This window comes from Bombina bombina, chromosome 7, assembly GCF_027579735.1.
Source record: "Bombina bombina isolate aBomBom1 chromosome 7, aBomBom1.pri, whole genome shotgun sequence".
NCBI classification, from domain to species: Eukaryota; Metazoa; Chordata; class Amphibia; order Anura; family Bombinatoridae; genus Bombina; species Bombina bombina.
The window spans coordinates 272,979,414-273,004,484 of NC_069505.1; the positions used below are offsets into that span (position 1 = coordinate 272,979,414).

Genomic DNA, 25,071 nt, shown 5'->3' on the forward strand with positions numbered 1-25,071 from the left:
GATACCATAACAACAAAGTCAATTTGCAAATAGAAGTAAATAAAAAAGTTGTTCAAAACTATGCTCTGCCTTAAAGTGAATGTAAATTTAGATGATAAAGTGCCTGTTTTTTAAAAATATGATTAAAAACAGGGGCACTTTAATTCATCAAAATTTACATTTCACTTGTGTTGTGAAAATACTTACCTTTTAATCTTGACAGCCGCTCCAGCGATTCCCCCGGTCGTTGCAAGCCTCTTCATACATCAGAAATGACGGATCGGTCATCCTCCAATCACCGCTTCCCCCCTAGGGAATCAGTGTCTGATTCAACGCCGTGATTGGAGGAAGTCAGATTCCTCATTTTAGACCCGGGAAGAGGCTTTGCGGTGGGCGGGGGAAGCGATGCAGCGGCTGTCAAGATAAAAAGGTACAGCAAGTATTTTCCCAACACGAGTGAAATGTAAATTTTGATGAATTAAAGTGCCCCTGTTTTTAATCAGATTTTTAAAAACCGGGCACTTTATCATCTAAATTTACATTCACTTTAATAAAGAAAAATGTTGTGTTTCATGTCCCTTTAATGCAATGTTTCCTTTTAAGATATATATGTGAGTCCACAGATTCATAGACACTGAGGTGCAGGTGGTGGATTCTGCATTTTTAACACCGATTCATAAAGATTATTTATATATGTGCGTACATATTTCCATATTACCTTGCTGGTTATAGACTGGCACAATGTTAAGTAAACATAATGTAATATAAAAATACTAAGATATTATTTTTTCATTTTTCAGTGAGAAAGAAATTGTTACTCTGCTGAAATAGGCCTGTATAATATTTAAAGTTACATAACAGACAAAATTGATATGTGCATCAGTGCATTTTAGTTTTGAACAGAAGTATTTTTGCAATATATGTCCGTCAGCAAAAAATGCTTCTAATAAAAGCTAACAATGTTTCAGTGGCATATGCGCATATGCTGTGCATGCTCTGTGAACTTCATTCAAATACAACACGTCACATATCGCGGTTCCACGAGGCCACCACCTCACTCAAACACTGAGACGTGCACAAACATGAATTTCCTCTTAGTTTCATTATCAATTTAAAAAGCTGTATCTTTTAATGCATTTAACCCCTTTGTGAGGGTTAAACACATAGTTCTGTGTAAGCAACAGTACAATTATAAAGCTAGAATAGTAATTATTATTATTTTTTTAAATACATTAAATTTTAAATACAACTACAACTGATTTCCCCCTTTCGGGGATCAGTGTCCATGGAGCTTGCTATTGCCAATAAACATTTTTTAAATGTTAGCGCCCAGACTTGAACACAAGACAAAGCCGGCATTGCTGGGACTCTGGTAATTGGACATGATGTTGGGGAGCTGGGGGGACGGACGAGCGGGAAACCCTCTTTTTTTTTTTTCCCTCTCTCTTTTGTTGCTTGTTCTGTTTTGTTTTTGTTTGTTTTTGTTTAGCATTGTTCAGAGAAGTATATAAAATATAATTCAACAGGGAAATATTAGAGATGAAGGTATGCTTGATTCAAAATTCTTTGGACAAGAATATTAGCATGTGGATCTTTCATGGATGTTTTGATTTTTCTTTTTCTCATTGCTTATATATCCTTCTTCACTTTTCTTTTTGGAAAATGTATAAAAATGCACAACTGTGTTGAATTATAATAAAAAATTATAATAAAAAAAAAAAAAAAGAATAGTAATTATTATTATTTTATAGCCATTTAAAGGGATATGTTACCCAAACACTGAATTACCTGAAAGTGATACAATATCTCTAAAGAGTTGACTAGAATATATCACCTAAACATCTCTATGTACAGAAAGATATTTTACCTCAAATGTTTTTTCAGCTAATCAGAATAAGTGACCTGTGAGCAGTTATACTTCAGATACTCTATTTTTTTTATTACAGACAGCCAATCAGAATAATCAGTGCTGATTTTGCTTAGATAGGACGGGATTACATTATAATCTTATGAGAATTCATAGTAAATTTCCTTAAAATGAGGAGGGGGATAAAGTGACTGTGTGAACCCTTACAAGTCCTGGGACTAACATCCCTAATAATAATGCACCCTTAAAAGTCCTGGGACTAGCATCCTGATTGGCTGCTTATAGTCCCTTTACAATGGGATGTAACTAGTGATGAAAATAAAATAATAAAACTAAATATTGATTTTATACACTTGGCTGCCACCCCTGTAATTATTCATTCATTTTATTTGTCCCCATGAATTGTCGTAATTGGGTACCACTAGCCATATACACAGCTCTTTACTATAAACTACCTCAGAACAGTTTCACAAAATAGCTAGGGGAGGAGCTACGTATCATAGGGGTGTGGTTTAGACGCCCAACGGCAGAGCTTGCTTGTTTATGGGCGTGACACGGTAAGTCTGGAGGCGGAGTTTCATTATTTCTGGGCGGGGTTTAAGAAACACCAGGTTTCACTAATAAAAAAAACATAGGCTAACTAGAAGAGGAAGGCGGATCAGCAGGAAACAGCGACCAAATCCGTCAGATTGTAGTGATACGGAGCATATAATGGAGAAACTGATTGGCTCGTCTATACTTGACAGCAAGCGCGTGCTCACCTGATTCTCCGTATGCTTCTTGACCAATGCCTTGATCGTATGTAACATATTGTTCTAAATAGAAAACAGCGCTTTTTTATACTAAGCACGATTGTAAAGTAAATTAGCAACCACTAGTAGTAATAAGTCATTTTCCCTGTTCCGTCCTCTGTAGGAGAACCAGGAACCATAAGCTTTAATAAAACAAGCTTCTCCCACGCACTGGCCCTGACATTGCAGGCGAGGCGTAGTCACGAGTGGGCGTGGTCATTTTTACAAGGGGAGGAGCCATATGTAAAACAAACCGATGAACAGCTAAATGGGCGGGGTTATGTAAAACATGGGGCGTGGGGACTATCACATGGAAACCACCCTTCCCTTAGATGTTACGCCCACCTGCGTCATGACGTTTACGCTCTGTGGAGGAGAGCGGGTGTGTAGTCTCCCGGCAGCAGGAGGAAAATTTGTTAGTGTCACTGATGCGATTGACGTCATAATATACTGAATGTGAGTGTCACTGGTGCTTAGGGATGGTAATATGTCATTATATACTGAGTGTGAGTGTCACTGGTGCTTAGTGATGGTAATATGCCATTATATACAGAATGTGAGTGTCACTGGTGCTTAGTGATGGTAATATGTCATTATATACTGAGTGTGAGTGTCACTGGTGCTTAGTGATGGTAATATGCCATTATATACAGAATGTGAGTGTCACTGGTGCTTAGGGATGGTAATATGTCATTATTAACTGATTGTGAGTGTCACTGGTGCTTAGGGATGGTAATATGTCATTATTAACTGATTGTGAGTGTCACCGGTGCTTAGTGATGGTAATATGTCATTATATACTGAAAGTGAGTGTCACTGGTGCTTAGTGATGGTAATATGTCATTATATACTGAGTGTAAGTGTCACTGATGCTTGCTGATGGTAATATGTCATTATATACTGAGAATGTGTCACTGGTGCTTAGTGATGGTAATATGTCATTATATACTGAGTGTGAGTGTCACTGGTGCTTAGGGATGTAATATGTCATTATATACTGAGTGTGAGTGTCACTGGTGCTTAGTGATGGTAATATGCCATTATATACTAAATGTGAGTGTCACTGGTGCTTAGTGATGGTAATATGTCATATACTGAGTGTGAGTGTCACTGGTGCTTAGGGATGGTAATCTGTAATTATATACTGAGTGTGAGTGTCACTGGTGCTTAGTGATGGTAATATGTCATTATATACTGAGTGTCACTGGTGCTTAGTGATGGTAATATGTCATTATATACTGAGTGTGAGGGTCACTGGTGCTTAGTGATGGTAATATGTCATTATAAACTGAGTGTGAGTGTCATTGGTGCTTAGTGATGGTAATATGTCATTATATACTGAGTGTCACTGGTGCTTAGTGATGGTAATATGTCATTATATACTGAGTGTGAGTGTCAATGATGCTTAGTGATGGTAATATGTCATTATATACTAAGTGTGAGTGTCACTGGTGCTTAGTGATGGTAATATGTCATTATATACAGTGTGATAATCACTGGTGCTTAGTGATGGTAATATGTCATTATATACTGAGTGTGAGTGTCACTGGTGCTTAGTGATGGTAATATGTCATTTATATACTGATAATGTGTCAATGATGCTTAATGATGGTAATATATCATTATATACTGAGTGTGAGTGTCAATGATGCTTAGTGATGGTAATATGTCATTATATACTGAGTGTGAGAATCACTGGTGCTTAGTGATGGTAATATGTCATTATATACTGAGTGTGAGAATCACTGGTGCTTAGTGATTGTAATATATAATTATATACTGAGTGTGAGTGTCACTGGTGCTTAGTGATGGTAATATGTCATTATATACTGAGTATCACTGGTGCTTAGTGATGGTGATATGTCATTATATACAGTGTGAGAATCACTGGTGCTTAGTGATGGTAATATGTCATTATATACTGAGTGTGAGAATCACTGGTGCTTAGTGATGGTAATATGTCATTATATACTGAGTGTGGGTGTCACTGGTGCTTAGTGATGGCAATATGTCATTTATATACAGTGAGAATCACTAGTGCTTAGTGATGGTAATATGTCATTATATACTGAGTGTGGGTGTCACTGGTGCTTAGTGATGGTAATATGTCATTTATATACAGTGAGAATCACTAGTGCTTAGTGATGGTAATATGTCATTATATACTGAGTGTGAGAATCACTGGTGCTTAGTGATGGTAATATGTCATTATATACTGAGTGTGGGTGTCACTGGTGCTTAGTGATGGTAATATGTCATTATATACAGTGTGAGAATCACTGGTGCTTAGTGATGGTAATATGTCATTATATACTGAGTGTGAGTGTCACTGGTGCTTAGTGATGGTGATATGTCATATACTGAGTGTGAGTGTCACTGGTGCTTAGTGATGGTAATATGTCATATACTGAGTGTGAGTGTCACTGGTGCTTAGTGATGGTAATATGTAATTTATATACAGTGTGAGTGTCACTGGTGCTTAGTGATGGTAATATGTCATTATATACTGAGAATGTGTCAATATACTTAGTGATGGTAATATGTCATTATATACTGAGTGTGACTGTTACTGGTGCTTAGTGATGGTAATATGTCATTATATACAGTGTGAGAATCACTGGTGCTTAGTGATGATAATATGTCATTATATACTGAGTGTGAGTGTCACTGGTGCTTAGGGATGGTAATATGCAATTATATACTGAGTGTGAGTGTCACTGGTGCTTAGTGATGGTAATATGTCATTATATACAGTGTGAGAATCACTGGTGCTTAGTGATGGTAATATGTCATTATATACTGAGTGTGAGTGTCACTGGTGCTTAGTGATGGTAATATGTCATTATATACTGAGTGTGGGTGTCACTGGTGCTTAGTGATGGTAATATGTCATTATATACTGAGTGTGAGTGTTACTGGTGCTTAGTGATGGTAATATGTCATTTATATACAGTGAGAATCACTAGTGCTTAGTGATGGTAATATGTCATTATATACTGAGTGTGAGAATCACTGGTGCTTAGTGATGGTAATATGTCATTATATACTGAGTGTGGGTGTCACTGGTGCTTAGTGATGGTAATATGTCATTATATACAGTGTGAGAATCACTGGTGCTTAGTGATGGTAATATGTCATTATATACTGAGTGTGAGTGTCACTGGTGCTTAGTGATGGTGATATGTCATATACTGAGTGTGAGTGTCACTGGTGCTTAGTGATGGTAATATGTCATATACTGAGTGTGAGTGTCACTGGTGCTTAGTGATGGTAATATGTAATTTATATACAGTGTGAGTGTCACTGGTGCTTAGTGATGGTAATATGTCATTATATACTGAGAATGTGTCAATATACTTAGTGATGGTAATATGTCATTATATACTGAGTGTGACTGTTACTGGTGCTTAGTGATGGTAATATGTCATTATATACTGAGTGTGAGTGTCACTGGTGCTTAGGGATGGTAATATGCAATTATATACTGAGTGTGAGTGTCACTGGTGCTTAGTGATGGTAATATGTCATTATATACAGTGTGAGAATCACTGGTGCTTAGTGATGGTAATATGTCATTATATACTGAGTGTGAGTGTCACTGGTGCTTAGTGATGGTAATATGTAATTTATATACAGTGAGAATCACTAGTGCTTAGTGAATGGTAATATGTCATTATATACTGAGTGTGAGTGTTACTGGTGCTTAGTGATGGTAATATGTCATTATATACTGAAAGTGAGTGTCACTGGTGCTTTGTGATGGTAATATGTCATTATATACTGAATGTGAGTGTCACTGGTGCTTAGTGATGGTAATATGTCATTATATACTGAGTGTGAGTGTCACCGGTGCTTAGTGATGGTAATATGTCATTATATACTGAAAGTGAGTGTCACTGGTGCTTAGTGATGGTAATATGTCATTATATACTGAGTGTGAGGGTCAATGATGCTTAGTGATGGTAATATGTCATTATATACTGAGTATGAGTGTCACTGGTGCTTGCTGATGGTAATATGTCATTATATACTGAGTGTGAGTGTCACTGGTGCTTATTGATGGTAATATGTCATTATATACTGAGAATGTGTCAATGATGCTTAGTGATGGTAATATGTCATTATATACAGTGTGAGAATCACTGGTGCTTAGTGATGTAATATGTCATTATATACTGAGTGTGAGTGTCAATGATGCTTAGTGATGGTAATATGTCATTATATACTGAGTGTGAGTGTCACTGGTGCTTAGTGATGGTAATATGTCATCATATACTGAGTGTGAGTGTCACTGGTGCTTAGTGATGGTAATATGTCATTATATACTGAGAATGTGTCAATGATGCTTAGTGATGGTAATATGTCATTATTTACTGAGTGTGAGAATCACTGGTGCTTTGTGATGGTAATATGTCATTATATACTGAGTGTGAGTGTCACTGGTGCTTAGTGATGTAATATGTCATTATATACTGAGTGTGAGTGTCACTGGTGCTTAGTGATGTAATATGTCATTATATACGGAGTGTGAGTGTCACTGGTGCTTAGTGATGGTGATATGTTATTATATACTGAGTGTGAGTGTCACTGGTGCTTAGTGATGGTAATATGTCATTATATACTGAGTGTGAGTGTCACTGGTGCTTGCTGATGGTAATATGTCATTATATACTGAGTGTGAGTGTCACTGGTGCTTAGTGATGGTAATATGTCATTATATACTGAGTGTGAGTGTCACTGGTGCTTAGTGATGGTAATATGTCATTATATACTGAGTGTGAGAGTCACTGGTGCTTAGTGATGGTAATATGTCATTATATACTGAGTATGAGTGTCACTGGTGCTTGCTGATGGTAATATGTCATTATATACTGAGTGTGAGTGTCACTGGTGCTTATTGATGGTAATATGTCATTATATACTGAGAATGTGTCAATGATGCTTAGTGATGGTAATATGTCATTATATACAGTGTGAGAATCACTGGTGCTTAGTGATGTAATATGTCATTATATACTGAGTGTGAGTGTCAATGATGCTTAGTGATGGTAATATGTCATTATATACTGAGTGTGAGTGTCACTGGTGCTTAGTGATGGTAATATGTCATTATATACTGAGTGTGAGTGTCACTGGTGCTTAGTGATGGTAATATGTCATTATATACTGAGAATGTGTCAATGATGCTTAGTGATGGTAATATGTCATTATTTACTGAGTGTGAGAATCACTGGTGCTTTGTGATGGTAATATGTCATTATATACTGAGTGTGAGTGTCACTGGTGCTTAGTGATGTAATATGTCATTATATACTGAGTGTGAGTGTCACTGGTGCTTAGTGATGTAATATGTCATTATATACGGAGTGTGAGTGTCACTGGTGCTTAGTGATGGTGATATGTTATTATATACTGAGTGTGAGTGTCACTGGTGCTTAGTGATGGTAATATGTCATTATATACTGAGTGTGAGAGTCACTGGTGCTTGCTGATGGTAATATGTCATTATATACTGAGTGTGAGTGTCACTGGTGCTTAGTGATGGTAATATGTCATTATATACTGAGTGTGAGTGTCACTGGTGCTTAGTGATGGTAATATGTCATTATATACTGAGTGTGAGAGTCACTGGTGCTTAGTGATGGTAATATGTCATTATATACTGAGTGTCACTGGTGCTTAGTGATGGTAATATGTCATTATATACAGTGTGAGAATCACTGGTGCTTAGTGATGTAATATGTCATTATATACTGAGTGTGAGTGTCAATGATGCTTAGTGATGGTAATATGTCATTATATACTGAGTGTGAGTGTCACTGGTGCTTAGTGATGGTAATATGTCATTATATACTGAGTGTGAGTGTCACTGGTGCTTAGTGATGGTAATATGTCATTATATACTGAGAATGTGTCAATGATGCTTAGTGATGGTAATATGTCATTATATACTGAGTGTGAGAATCACTGGTGCTTTGTGATGGTAATATGTCATTATATACTGAGTGTGAGAATCACTGGTGCTTAGTGATGGTAATATGTCATTATATACTGAGTGTGAGTGTCACTGGTGCTTAGTGATGGTAATATGTCATTATATACTGAGTGTGAGTGTCACTGGTGCTTAGTGATGTAATATGTCATTATATACTGAGTGTGAGTGTCACTGGTGCTTAGTGATGTAATATGTCATTATATACGGAGTGTGAGTGTCACTGGTGCTTAGTGATGGTGATATGTTATTATATACTGAGTGTGAGTGTCACTGGTGCTTAGTGATGGTAATATGTCATTATATACTGAGTGTAAGTGTCACTGGTGCTTAGTGATGGTAATATGTCATTATATACTGAGTGTGAGGGTTACTGGTGCTTAGTGATGGTAATATGTCATTATAAACTGAGTATGAGTGTCACTGGTGCTTAGTGATGGTAATATGTCATTATATACTGAGTGTGAGTGTCACTGGTGCTTAGTGATGGTAATATGTCATTATATACTGAGTGTGAGAGTCACTGGTGCTTAGTGATGGTAATATGTCATTATATACTGAGTGTCACTGGTGCTTAGTGATGGTAATATGTCATTATATACTGAGTGTCACTGGTGCTTTGTGATGGTAATATGTCATTATATACAGTGTGATAATCACTGGTGCTTAGTGATGGTAATATGTCATTATATACTGAGTGTGAGTGTCACTGGTGCTTAGTGATGGTAATATGTCATTATATACTGAGTGTGAGAATCACTGGTGCTTAGTGATGGTAATATGTCATTATATACTGAGTGTGAGAATCACTGGTGCTTAGTGATGGTAATATGTCATTATATACTGAGTGTGAGTGTCAATGATGCTTAGTGATGGTAATATGTCATTATATACTGAGTGTGAGTGTCACTGGTGCTTAGTGATGGTAATATGTCATTTATATACAGTGAGAATCACTAGTGCTTAGTGATGGTAATATGTCATTATATACTGAGTGTGGGTGTCACTGGTGCTTAGTGATGGTAATATGTCATTATATACTGAGTGTGAGTGTCAATGATGCTTAGTGATGGTAATATGTCATTATATACTGAGTGTGAGTGTCACTGGTGCTTAGTGATGGTAATATGTCATTATATACTGAGTGGGAGTGTCACTGGTGCTTAGTGATGGTAATATGTCATTATATACTGAGTGTGAGTGTCACTGGTGCTTAGTGATGGTAATATGTCATTTATATACAGTGAGAATCACTAGTGCTTAGTGATGGTAATATGTCATTATATACTGAGTGTGAGTGTCAATGATGCTTAGTGATGGTAATATGTCATTATATACTGAGTGTGAGTGTCAATGATGCTTAGTGATGGTAATATGTCATTATATACTGAGTGTGAGTGTCACTGGTGCTTAGTGATGGTAATATGTCATTATATACAGTGTGAGAATCACTGGTGCTTAGTGATGGTAATATGTCATTATATACTGAGTGTGAGTGTCACTGGTGCTTAGTGATGGTAATATGTCATTATATACAGTGTGAGAATCACTGGTGCTTAGTGATGGTAATATGTCATTATATACTGAGTGTGAGTGTCACTGGTGCTTAGTGATGGTAATATGCCATTATATACTAAATGTGAGTGTCACTGGTGCTTAGTGATGGTAATATGTCATATACTGAGTGTGAGTGTCACTGGTGCTTAGGGATGGTAATATGTAATTATATACTGAGTGTGAGTGTCACTGGTGCTTAGTGATGGTAATATGTCATATACTGAGTGTGAGTGTCACTGGTGCTTAGGGATGGTAATATGTAATTATATACTGAGTGTGAGAATCACTGGTGCTTAGTGATGGTAATATGTCATTATATACTGAGTCTGAGTGTCACTGGTGCTTAGTGATGGTAATATGTCATTATATACTGAGTCTGAGTGTCACTGGTGCTTAGTGATGGTAATATGTCATTTATATACTGAGAATGTGTCAATATGCTTAGTGATGGTAATATGTCATTTATATACTGAGTGTCAGTGTCAATATGCTTAGTGATGGTAATATGTCATTTATATACAGTGTGAGAATCACTGGTGCTTAGTGATGGTAATATGTCATTATATACTGAGTGTCACTGGTGCTTAGTGATGGTAATATGTCATTATATACTGAGTGTGAGTGTTACTGGTGCTTAGTGATGGTAATATGTCATTATATACTGAGAATGTGTCACTGGTGCTTAGTGATGGTAATATGTCATTATATACTGAGTGTGAGTGTTACTGGTGCTTAGTGATGGTAATATGTCATTTATATACAGTGAGAATCACTAGTGCTTAGTGATGGTAATATGTCATTATATACTGAGTGTGAGTGTCAATGATGCTTAGTGATGGTAATATGTCATTATGTACTGAGTGTGAGTGTCACTGGTGCTTAGTGATGGTAATATGTCATTATATACTGAGAATGTGTCACTGGTGCTTAGTGATGGTAATATGTCATTATATACTGAGTGTGGGTGTCACTGGTGCTTAGTGATGGTAATATGTCATTATATACTGAGTGTGAGTGTCAATGATGCTTAGTGATGGTAATATGTCATTATATACTGAGTGTGAGTGTCACTGGTGCTTAGTGATGGTAATATGTCATTATATACTGAGTGGGAGTGTCACTGGTGCTTAGTGATGGTAATATGTCATTATATACTGAGTGTGAGTGTCACTGGTGCTTAGTGATGGTAATATGTCATTTATATACAGTGAGAATCACTAGTGCTTAGTGATGGTAATATGTCATTATATACTGAGTGTGAGTGTCAATGATGCTTAGTGATGGTAATATGTCATTATATACTGAGTGTGAGTGTCAATGATGCTTAGTGATGGTAATATGTCATTATATACTGAGTGTGAGTGTCACTGGTGCTTAGTGATGGTAATATGTCATTATATACAGTGTGAGAATCACTGGTGCTTAGTGATGGTAATATGTCATTATATACTGAGTGTGAGTGTCACTGGTGCTTAGTGATGGTAATATGTCATTATATACAGTGTGAGAATCACTGGTGCTTAGTGATGGTAATATGTCATTATATACTGAGTGTGAGTGTCACTGGTGCTTAGTGATGGTAATATGCCATTATATACTAAATGTGAGTGTCACTGGTGCTTAGTGATGGTAATATGTCATATACTGAGTGTGAGTGTCACTGGTGCTTAGGGATGGTAATATGTAATTATATACTGAGTGTGAGTGTCACTGGTGCTTAGTGATGGTAATATGTCATATACTGAGTGTGAGTGTCACTGGTGCTTAGGGATGGTAATATGTAATTATATACTGAGTGTGAGAATCACTGGTGCTTAGTGATGGTAATATGTCATTATATACTGAGTCTGAGTGTCACTGGTGCTTAGTGATGGTAATATGTCATTTATATACTGAGAATGTGTCAATATGCTTAGTGATGGTAATATGTCATTTATATACTGAGTGTCAGTGTAAATATGCTTAGTGATGGTAATATGTCATTTATATACAGTGTGAGAATCACTGGTGCTTAGTGATGGTAATATGTCATTATATACTGAGTGTCACTGGTGCTTAGTGATGGTAATATGTCATTATATACTGAGTGTGAGTGTTACTGGTGCTTAGTGATGGTAATATGTCATTATATACTGAGAATGTGTCACTGGTGCTTAGTGATGGTAATATGTCATTATATACAGTGAGAATCACTAGTGCTTAGTGATGGTAATATGTCATTATATACTGAGTGTGAGTGTCAATGATGCTTAGTGATGGTAATATGTCATTATGTACAGTGAGAATCACTAGTGCTTAGTGATGGTAATATGTCATTATATACTGAGTGTGAGTGTCAATGATGCTTAGTGATGGTAATATGTCATTATGTACTGAGTGTGAGTGTCACTGGTGCTTAGTGATGGTAATATGTCATTATATACTGAGAATGTGTCACTGGTGCTTAGTGATGGTAATATGTCATTATATACTGAGTGTGAGAATCACTGTTGCTTAGTGATGGTAATATGTCATTATATACTGAGAATGTGTCAATGATGCTTAGTGATTGTAATATATCATTATATACAGTGTGAGTGTCACTGTTGCTTAGTGATGGTAATATGTCATTATATACAGTGTGAGTGTCACTGGTGCTTAGTGATGGTAATATGTCATTATATACTGAGTGTCACTGGTGCTTAGTGATGGTAATATGTCATTATATACTGAGTGTGAGTGTCACTGGTGCTTAGTGATGGTAATATGTCATTATATACTGAGTGTGAGTGTCACTGGTGCTTAGTGATGGTAATATGTCATATACTGAGTGTGAGTGTCACTGGTGCTTAGGGATGGTAATATGTCATTATATACAGTGTGAGAATCACTGGTGCTTAGTGATGGTAATATGTCATTATATACTGAGTGTGAGTGTCACTGGTGCTTAGTGATGGTAATATGTCATTATATACTGAGTGTCACTGGTGCTTAGTGATGGTAATATGTCATATACTGAGTGTCACTGGTGCTTAGTGATGGTAATATGTCATTATATACTGAGTGTGAGTGTCACTGGTGCTTAGTGATGGTAATATGTCATTATATACTGAGTGTGAGTGTCACTGGTGCTTAGTGATGGTAATATGTCATTATATACTGAGTGTGAGTGTCACTGGTGCTTAGTGATGGTAATATGTCATTATATACTGAGAATGTGTCAATGATGCTTAGTGATGGTAATATGTCATTATATACTGAATGTGAGAATCACTGGTGCTTAGTGATGTAATATGTCATTATATACTGAGTGTGAGGGTCAATGATGCTTAGTGATGGTAATATGTCATTATATACTGAGTGTGAGAATCACTGGTGCTTAGTGATGGTAATATGTCATTATATACTGAGTGTGAGAATCACTGGTGCTTAGTGATGGTAATATGTCATTATATACTGAGTGTGAGTGTCACTGGTGCTTAGTGATGGTAATATGTCATTATATACTGAGTGTGAGTGTCACTGGTGCTTAGTGATGGTAATATGTCATTATATACTGAGTGTGAGTGTCACTGGTGCTTAGTGATGGTAATATGTCATTATATACAGTGTGAGAATCCCTGGTGCTTAGTGATGGTAATATGTCATTATATACTGAGTGTGAGTGTCACTGGTGCTTAGTGATGGTAATATGTCATTATATACTGAGTGTCACTGGTGCTTAGTGATGGTAATATGTCATATACTGAGTGTCACTGGTGCTTAGTGATGGTAATATGTCATTATATACTGAGTGTGAGTGTCACTGGTGCTTAGTGATGGTAATATGTCATTATATACTGAGTGTGAGTGTCACTGGTGCTTAGTGATGGTAATATGTCATTATATACTGAGTGTGAGTGTCACTGGTGCTTAGTGATGGTAATATGTCATTATATACTGAGTGTGAGTGTCACTGGTGCTTAGTGATGGTAATATGTCATTATATACTGAGTGTGAGTGTCACTGGTGCTTAGTGATGGTAATATGTCATTATATACTGAGTGTGAGTGTCACTGGTGCTTAGTGATGGTAATATGTCATTATATACTGAGTGTGAGTGTCACTGGTGCTTAGTGATGGTAATATGTCATTATATACTGAGAATGTGTCAATGATGCTTAGTGATGGTAATATGTCATTATATACTGAGTGTGAGTGTCACTGGTGCTTAGTGATGGTAATATGTCATTATATACAGTGTGAGAATCCCTGGTGCTTAGTGATGGTAATATGTCATTATATACTGAGTGTGAGTGTCACTGGTGCTTAGTGATGGTAATATGTCATTATATACTGAGTGTCACTGGTGCTTAGTGATGGTAATATGTCATATACTGAGTGTCACTGGTGCTTAGTGATGGTAATATGTCATTATATACTGAGTGTGAGTGTCACTGGTGCTTAGTGATGGTAATATGTCATTATATACTGAGTGTGAGTGTCACTGGTGCTTAGTGATGGTAATATGTCATTATATACTGAGTGTCACTGGTGCTTAGTGATGGTAATATGTCATTATATACTGAGTGTCACTGGTGCTTAGTGATGGTAATATGTCATTATATACTGAGTGTCACTGGTGCTTAGTGATGGTAATATGTCATTATATACTGAGTGTCACTGGTGCTTAGTGATGGTAATATGTCATTATATACTGAGTGTGAGTGTCAATGATGCTTAGTGATGGTAATATGTCATTATATACTGAGTGTGAGTGTCACTGGTGCTTAGTGATGGTAATATGTCATTTATATACAGTGAGAATCACTGGTGCTTAGTGATGGTAATATGTCATTATATACTGAGTGTGAGAATCACTGGTGCTTAGTGATGGTAATATGTCATTATATCCTGAGTGTGAGTGTCACTGGTGCTTAGTGATGGTAATATGTCATTATATACTGAGAATGTGTCACTGGTGCTTAGTGATGGTAATATGTCATTATATACTTAGTGTGAGTGTCACTGGTGCTTAGTGATGGTAATATGTCATTATATACAGTGTGAGAGTCACTGGTGCTTAGTGATGGTAATATGTCATTATATACTGAGTGTCACTGGTGCTTAGGGATGGTAGTATGTCATTATATACTGAGTGTCACTGGTGCTTAGTGATGGTAATATGTCATTATATACTGAGTGTGAGTGTTACTGGTGCTTAGTGATGGTAATATGTCATTATATACTGAGAATGTGTCACTGGTGCTTAGTGATGGTAATATGTCATTATATACTGAGTGTGAGTGTTACTGGTGCTTAGTGATGGTAATATGTCATTTATATACAGTGAGAATCACTAGTGCTTAGTGATGGTAATATGTCATTATATACTGAGTGTGAGTGTCAATGATGCTTAGTGATGGTAATATGTCATTATGTACTGAGTGTGAGTGTCACTGGTGCTTAGTGATGGTAATATGTCATTATATACTGAGAATGTGTCACTGGTGCTTAGTGATGGTAATATGTCATTATATACTGAGTGTGAGAATCACTGTTGCTTAGTGATGGTAATATGTCATTATATACTGAGAATGTGTCAATGATGCTTAGTGATTGTAATATATCATTATATACAGTGTGAGTGTCACTGTTGCTTAGTGATGGTAATATGTCATTATATACAGTGTGAGTGTCACTGGTGCTTAGTGATGGTAATATGTCATTATATACTGAGTGTCACTGGTGCTTAGTGATGGTAATATGTCATTATATACTGAGTGTGAGTGTCACTGGTGCTTAGTGATGGTAATATGTCATTATATACTGAGTGTGAGTGTCACTGGTGCTTAGTGATGGTAATATGTCATATACTGAGTGTGAGTGTCACTGGTGCTTAGGGATGGTAATATGTCATTATATACAGTGTGAGAATCACTGGTGCTTAGTGATGGTAATATGTCATTATATACTGAGTGTGAGTGTCACTGGTGCTTAGTGATGGTAATATGTCATTATATACTGAGTGTCACTGGTGCTTAGTGATGGTAATATGTCATATACTGAGTGTCACTGGTGCTTAGTGATGGTAATATGTCATTATATACTGAGTGTGAGTGTCACTGGTGCTTAGTGATGGTAATATGTCATTATATACTGAGTGTGAGTGTCACTGGTGCTTAGTGATGGTAATATGTCATTATATACTGAGTGTGAGTGTCACTGGTGCTTAGTGATGGTAATATGTCATTATATACTGAGAATGTGTCAATGATGCTTAGTGATGGTAATATGTCATTATATACTGAATGTGAGAATCACTGGTGCTTAGTGATGTAATATGTCATTATATACTGAGTGTGAGGGTCAATGATGCTTAGTGATGGTAATATGTCATTATATACTGAGTGTGAGAATCACTGGTGCTTAGTGATGGTAATATGTCATTATATACTGAGTGTGAGAATCACTGGTGCTTAGTGATGGTAATATGTCATTATATACTGAGTGTGAGTGTCACTGGTGCTTAGTGATGGTAATATGTCATTATATACTGAGTGTGAGTGTCACTGGTGCTTAGTGATGGTAATATGTCATTATATACAGTGTGAGAATCCCTGGTGCTTAGTGATGGTAATATGTCATTATATACTGAGTGTGAGTGTCACTGGTGCTTAGTGATGGTAATATGTCATTATATACTGAGTGTCACTGGTGCTTAGTGATGGTAATATGTCATATACTGAGTGTCACTGGTGCTTAGTGATGGTAATATGTCATATACTGAGTGTCACTGGTGCTTAGTGATGGTAATATGTCATTATATACTGAGTGTGAGTGTCACTGGTGCTTAGTGATGGTAATATGTCATTATATACTGAGTGTGAGTGTCACTGGTGCTTAGTGATGGTAATATGTCATTATATACTGAGTGTGAGTGTCACTGGTGCTTAGTGATGGTAATATGTCATTATATACTGAGTGTGAGTGTCACTGGTGCTTAGTGATGGTAATATGTCATTATATACTGAGTGTGAGTGTCACTGGTGCTTAGTGATGGTAATATGTCATTATATACTGAGAATGTGTCAATGATGCTTAGTGATGGTAATATGTCATTATATACTGAGTGTGAGTGTCACTGGTGCTTAGTGATGGTAATATGTCATTATATACAGTGTGAGAATCCCTGGTGCTTAGTGATGTGTCAGTATATTTATGAAAATCTTAGCAGTGCTATCCAAATAATATATATAAGTTTATGGCAGGGTTATAAACACAATACAAAGAAATAGAAACCCTTATCAACCATGCACCTACTAGACCATACAATTAATATAAATATCTGAATTCTTTTATTTAGTTAATATCCATAAACATATTGAACTATATTTGCAGTAAAAGGAAACTAAATAAAAGTTTATATGCGTTAAAACCAACTCTTAAGATATGCTATTCTTCTTACAAAACCCAGAAAGATATACCTTCACAATTCAGCCTTTTATTTATTTAACACAATGGGACTAAAAACCTTTAACATCCAAGCAATACAATTCTAAACAGTGTTTATAAAACAATAGGATAATATATATATATTCTGCTATTTAACTGCAATTTATCCCAATACAAAATTAACTGACAATATCAGAACTTGCATAGATGAGTTACTTGGTCAATCAGACGCAGATTTAAACAGTATATATATATATAGGCTGTGAAATGCTAACTTGAAAATAAAAACCACACTGCTTCTTTAAATCTATTAAATACAAATTAACTATGCATATAACTTATCTTACAAAACCTTGAATACGTTACCAAAGTAAAAAGCAGTCGATATCCAATATTTCTTGGTAGGAATTATTTTACCTCAGATCACCAATAAGTGTATATCGCAATCAATGAGAAGAAGGTAGATCAGCTTGTTTAGAATGAGTGTATTTTGGACGCCCAGCAATGTATCATTCAAGTCAGCAAAATCTGTCCTTTCTCTCCATTGCATTCACTTTTTATTTGGTTTTCCCATCACTGGTAAATTGTGGGTGGCCCTGCGGGAGCTGACCTTCCCATTGGTTATCTGGGAAGTCTAAATCGGATTGGCCCTTGGAAATTTCATTTTTAACAACCAGAGAGAACCTTCTGGCTGTAGTTCTCGCAACATAACACCAGGTGGCAGCAGACGTACAAACAAACAAATACAACAAGACCATCTCTAACATTTTTAAGCAAGTTAAAAAAAAATTTCTTTCATAAAATGGTTATTTAATCAGATCACACTCTCTGCATTAATCATATATAACCCCAATTACAGATGGTTAATATTAGGTTATTTTTTTTCTGATTATTCTGATACCAAATATGTTATATTATTAACATCTTATTATATTAAGGTAATTTAACACTGCTAATTATTAGTTTAAAATGCATTACAATGTTATCGGTATCCTGGCATTTATATGTGAATAATAGCTTATTTTTAATTCAGTATTGTACTGTATTCCAAGTGAATCCTGTCTATGTAGATCTGAAATAAAAATAAATGTTAATAATCACTTCTCTTCAGCTCCATAAACATCTATTCATGTTCTTAAACACACAGAGGCTAAGATATTCATGCTTTCAAAACATACACATATATATATATCATATATATATATATATATATATATATATATATATATATACACACACACATCTCATGTCCATTAAAACATATACAGTTGCTTTGAAATCATAATGTAAGTCATTTGTCTTCACTGTGTTATTCTAACCCCCGACACAACGTCTGTGTTATGTGTATTCTGATGTTATCATCCAAACAGCCTGAGTCACTCAACAAGTCTGTGCCAATTATCAGTTCCTTTGAAGAATGTTTGTATCTCTCACATTTCTTCAGACGGATCGGCATTTCTCTTGGAGGAAATCCATATATTTGCTGTATCCTGAAACTGTGTTAGTTTCCATTTCCTTTCAAAATTACTTCCCCCAACATTCCTCTAAGTGACTGTTCTGAAATTTGGCAGGCCAAATGTTCCATTGTCTCCCCCTGTGTGTTCAGCATAATTTTACATAATGAATGTGGGAGATCTCTTAGGAACAAACCTTTGTCTACAGACCATGTTCATATCCACAGATCTATTAAATAAAGACAAATATACCTCTATATATTATTTAATAATATTTCAAATACCTTGACATAAATCCCCCTTTCCAATTCAAAAATATGTAGGACACATGTATTTGAATTGGATCAAAGTTAGTGGTATTTGGTGAGGATGTTGACCGTACACATCATGGACAGTCTTCTATGTAGATAGTCTGTCAATTTTGAACCTTCATGTTTATCAGTTAGGCATCTTTAAACTATAGTATGTCTTTAGTTCATTTGGGGATATGACACTTCATTCTCCCTCTATGACTTGTAGTTGGGATCTGGGATGACACGCTCGCAATTGATTGATATGGACCCATTTATCTATGAAACTTTCATTTTTGGGGATCCGTATTTTATAGGCCACTGGAGATATTTTGTCAGTAATGACGAAAGGACCTTTCCATGAGGGAAGAAATTTCTTCTCCCTAACCTGATCTCTTCCAAAGTTATAAAGATAAACTTTATCATTTATTTCATATTCCTTTTTGGATGTTTTGAGATCATAATAGGTCTTAGTGGCAGTTGCGGCTCTTTCTAAATTCCTTTGAGCAAATGCAAAGGCATATTGCAGGTGCTTTCTTAAGTTTTCCACGTATTGATGTGTATTGGCAGCGTCTATCAAATTTTGGTCTGATGTACGGTACAGCAGATGCTGAGGTAGAACCATTCTTCTACCAGTCATCAGTTCAAAAGGTGACATCTTGGTAGCACTACTTGGAGTTGCTCTTAATGCCATTAAGACTAGAGGTAGTTTTACATCCCAGTCTTTACCTGTTTCACTCACAAACTTTTTGAGGATTTTAACAATGGACTGGTTGTAACGCTCTACACCACCACTTGAGGCAGCTCTATAAGCAATATGGAGCTTTCTTTTAACCCCTAGTATTTTCCACATTTTTGTCATCACTTCGCTAGTGAAGTGGGTCCCCCGATCTGACTCGATTCTTTGGGGCAGACCAAATCTGGAAAATACATGGTTGATGAGCAATGCTGCACATGTTTCAGCACTATTGTTAGGTGCACTAATGCACTCTACCCATTTAGTGAACAGGCATGTTACGGTTAACATGTATTTGTTACCTCTTGATGATCTTGTTACCGGGCCAATAAAATCAATTTGTATATCTGACCATGGCATTACCATCCCCCTTTTCTGCAATGGCGCTCTATGCGTTGGTGCAGTGGGTTGGAACTGTGGGCAGATTAAACACCCTTGACAGTAGGTTTGAACATCTTTCAACATGTGTGGCCAAAAAGCGTAATCACGCAATATTTCATATGTGAGTTTGGCACCACGATGACCAGATGTAGGAGCATCGTGGGCATGTTGAAGCATTAGACCTCGGAACTTGGTGGGTACTACCCACTGCTGGATGCCAGTTTTGGAGGTTCTAATTAACAAACCATCCTGTAATTTGAATTGTGATTTAGATCTTATTAAGATTCTCAGATCTTCTTTGCCAATATAATCATCTTTTGAGATGGGGTTGCTTTCAGGATCTTCTATGTGTTTATAGAAGATGCCTACAATGGGGTCTTCCTTTTGACTAGTGATCAGGTCCTCACTAGGAGAATCCTGACTCCATTGTACCAAGTTAGGCTCACTCTGTTGTTTTGCCTGGTTTCTGGTAATGGCTTCTACCTGAATTGCACCCATTAAGTGGTCAATATTAAGGAGTTCTCCAGTTATGGCTCCTTGTTTGGCTAATGAATCCGCAAGGTCATTGCCTTCCTTATCAGGACCTAGAACTCTGGAATGACCCTTGGTCTTTTTCCAGTGTATGGTTAAATCATTGGATACTACCAGATTATCAATCTCGCAGAACAATTTGCCATGCTTGACTGGTTTGTTATTGCTTTTCTGCATGCCATTTCTTTTCCAAGTTGGCAGGTATTCAACAAAACTGTCACGCACATAATTTGAGTCAGTTATGATCACAAATTCATGAATACCATGTTCAATAGCCATTTCAATGGTTTTGAAAACAGCAGTTAGTTCTGCAACTTGACTGGATCTTGGTCCAATGTTGAAACCTACAGATATATTTGAGAATCCGTTTGCCCCAGTTATACCAATGCCAGCGACTAATCTGCGCTCATTACCAATAGTGGCATGGTAAGAACAACCATCAACATATACCCAAGGTAATGTTTGACAATGGTCCTCATTGTACATTTTATATGGGGAAAGCAATTGTTCTTCCAGAAAATCATCTTCTGATAATCCTTCCCCAGGATCTCTAGCAGTACAGTCGTGGAGCTCAGCAAGCCCTTGTGCGACTGGATTCTTTTTATTCTGCTTGTAGCGAATTTCTAAGGGCCAGCCTTGTAAGGAAAGAGTCCACGCTGTTATGCGGCTATTAGACAAATTCCCATCTCTTATTCTCTCACTTTGCAAATATAGCAAAGGCTGGTGGGCCGTTTCCACAATAATTTTCTCGCCCTGTATATAGCTGCGGAAATTTTGTAGAGCCCATACAGTAGATAAGAGGGCTTTTTCGCAATCGTTAAACTTTATTTCTACTGGGGATAGATTTTTGCTCGCATAAGCAATGGCTTTGTTCAAATTATCATGCTTTTGGTATAACACAGCACTCATGCTTACATCTGTGTACCCTGTTTCTAAGTAGAAAGGTTTACCACCTTCAGGGTACGCTAAGCAAGGTGCTTGAGTAAGTTTTCTCTTCAGCTCTCTGATGGCTGTCTCTTGAGACTCACTCCAGTGCCATTTCACATCCTTCTTTAGAAGAAGTAGTAGTGGTTTAGCTAATTCCGCATAATTATCAATGAATTTGCGAGAATAATTTGTCATACCCAGGAATGATCTCAATTCCTTTAAGTTAGTTGGGTTTTTAGAATTCACTATAGCTTCCACCTTTTTCTTCTGGGGATTTAATCCGTCAGAGGTAACTTCATGTCCCAAGAAGTTTACACGAGTGCGGCACCATTGAGCTTTTTGCAGGGATAATTTGACACCTGCCCTTTTAAGTTGGCTGAGGACATGTTTAAGTTCTGTGATGTGTTTTTCAAAGTCTGTGCTTTTGATTAAAACATCATCAACATAAGATAAGGTCCCCCTTTCCAGTGCGTCAGGCATAGCCTTATGCATGAATACAGCAAATTCATGTCCAGAATTTATGTATCCAAATGGAAGTCTCTGGAATGCATATTGGACCTTTTGGAAGGAGAATGCTAGCTTATATTGGTCCTCTTCATGTACCTTTATGGTCCAATATCCCTGTGCACAATCAATGGCGGTGAATATTTTGGATCCCTGCATTTGTGCTAGGCACTGGTCAATGTATGGTACAGGCCAGCCAGACATGTATACTCGTTTGTTTAGCTGTCTTAAGTCAGCACACAAACGCCATTGTCCATTGGGCTTAAGGACACCTAGAATAGGATTATTATAAGAGCTGTGCACCTGTCTGATAATACCTCTTTCTTCCAAATTCCTTATGATCTCTGCAAGAGAATCATATGAGGCTAAGGGAAGTCTGTATTGTTTGACAAATACAGGTGGCGCATTAGGATCTGTTTGTATTCTTGCAATGTGCAAGTCTGTGGTACCACAGTCATAAGAATCCTTAGCGAAAATATCCTTGTACTCCATCAGGAGTTCTCGCAGCTGTTGGCGTTCATCATCGCTAGAACAGCCATTGGCTAAGGATATTTGCTCTTCGACTATTTGCTGAAATCCTGGAAAGATTTCAGGCTGTCCTATTTCATAGGCTTCTTCCAACCTAGAGGTGAGATCCCCTTGATTATAATTTATATTGCTCCCATGACTCTGGGGATTGGGGTAATCTTGCTGTTTGATTGGCTGATCAAACACTAGAGAGGCTTCTTCAATTTTACAGATGCCTTCCTCTGAGCTGAAGGGATAAATGGACTGAATATTAAATAGACCCTCTGGCATAGATGCAAAGGATTGTTCTATTAATTGTTCTTCAGTTAAGTATCCTTCAGGTATTAGCCCAATTACATTATTCTGGAATCCAAAAGTGTAATAACTTGATTCCAGTGCATATCCTATGGTAGTTCCCTTGGATAATGTTATATCCTGTGGGGTCATGTTATGCACAATAATATGTATTGGAACAGTTCCAATATTCACCATAGGAGTGTAAGTCACTGTGACACCCAGATTTTGTATTCTATGGGAGAGGCAAATTAGTGTTTCAGAAGTTTTTAATTTCTGACCTCTCTTTACCTGTAAGGGTAAAAGAAATTTATCAGCCCCAGCAGGAATTATAACATCGCTAGATACCTGCATATTCACAGCATATGGCAATTGCTGGTTTGATTTCAGGGCTGCATTTTCATCCTGAAATACTTCAGGATCCCCCTTTAACCTGCTCCAGAGGCAAGAATTAATCAAATCTATTTGTATGGCATATCTATGTAAGATATCATTGCCAATGTATATTTGATTATGGGGAGTATTTAAAACTAAAAACAGGTGCTTCACTGACTTATTACCAATAGAGATAGATAATAAGCACTTAGCTGTGATGTTATAGCTTTCAGACCTGTCATCCAGGCCGTTGACACAGTGGTCTTGGGGAGAAAGATATTTAATCACTTTAGGTTCAGCTATTTGCGCTAATAAACCTTCGCTTATATAGCTAGCTTCCTGGTTTAAATTTATTTTAGCATACTTGGTTTTACCAAGGTCATACACTTGTATAGGGATAAATAGATCCTCTTTAACTCTCTCAATCCCTGTGAGGTATTGAGCGTGGCTTCCCCCCTTAGGGATTTTAGGATCCCCCTTGTGGAGTGATATGGTTAATATATCGCCATCTAGGGAGATATTGGCTATCTTTCCGGGCGAAATTTTAAAAGTATTACCATCAGAGCCACTAAAAGGAGTTTGATCATCTATTTGTAGAATAGTGATTTCAGGTACAGAGTTATTCCTGAAATGAATCTCCACAGCATCTGGTTTCTCTTCCACCACGTGACAGCTATGTCGGGTGCGAGATATACCAGATTTTTCATAATTGATAGGCCGTTTAACTTGCGACCAAATTACATTATTTATGCAATCAATTATGGTGCTTAATCGTTTCAGGAGATCACTACCAATAATTAAACGATCAGTTGGCAGATCCACTATAATGACAGGGTGTCTTATGACCCTGTTCCCCAATTTAAATTTTAACCAGGCAGTACCGTAAACTTTTAGGGAGTCACCCCCAACACCTATTAGAGAACCGTCAAATTCTTTTATTTTAGGTTTATGGGGTGTTAGCTCATTTAGCTGTGTGTAGTACCTGTGGGATAAGATAGTTGCCTGTGACCCAGTGTCAATTAATCCCCTGATAGGGTTGGAGACTGAATCTTGCAGCTCAACTAGTACATAATATCTTCCTGCAGTTTCTATCATTTCACACATAAAATTTGCATTCTTGTACATCTGTGGGCTTCGCCACGTTTTACCTGGATCCGCTGTGTCATTCGATGCAGAGGAAGTTTCATATCTACCTGTTTCCCCTATGACAAGGTCAGCTGGGTTCTTGTGTACTGCATCTGTGGAAATAATGTTAAGAGAACACTGCAGAGGAAAAGTTTGGTTAATTTTTCCCGGCTGATGTTGCTCATTTTCACAGCTAATTTGACCGTTTCCGGTCTGTGGGGAGATAACATGATTAGTATCATTGATATTTATTACTACATTTTGTATATCTCTCCCCTCCCCTTCAGGTGATACTGCAGTATTTATGACTGTGCCTGTGGTCCACTGCTGACCACTGGCTGTACCCCT

The 25,071-nt window shown here is 37.0% G+C and overlaps 1 protein-coding gene across 1 annotated transcript in view; it reads left to right on the forward strand.

Annotated features, from left to right (window-relative positions):
- The first annotated feature begins 2,809 nt into the window (after positions 1 to 2,809).
- TMCC1 (transmembrane and coiled-coil domain family 1) overlaps positions 2,810 to 25,071 on the forward strand; it is a 392,643-nt gene continuing 370,381 nt past the window's right edge. Inside the window, exon 1 of the mRNA XM_053720760.1 lies at positions 2,810 to 3,093. The gene's annotated coding sequence lies outside the window, so the exon portion shown is untranslated. The remainder of the gene's footprint in view (positions 3,094 to 25,071) is intronic.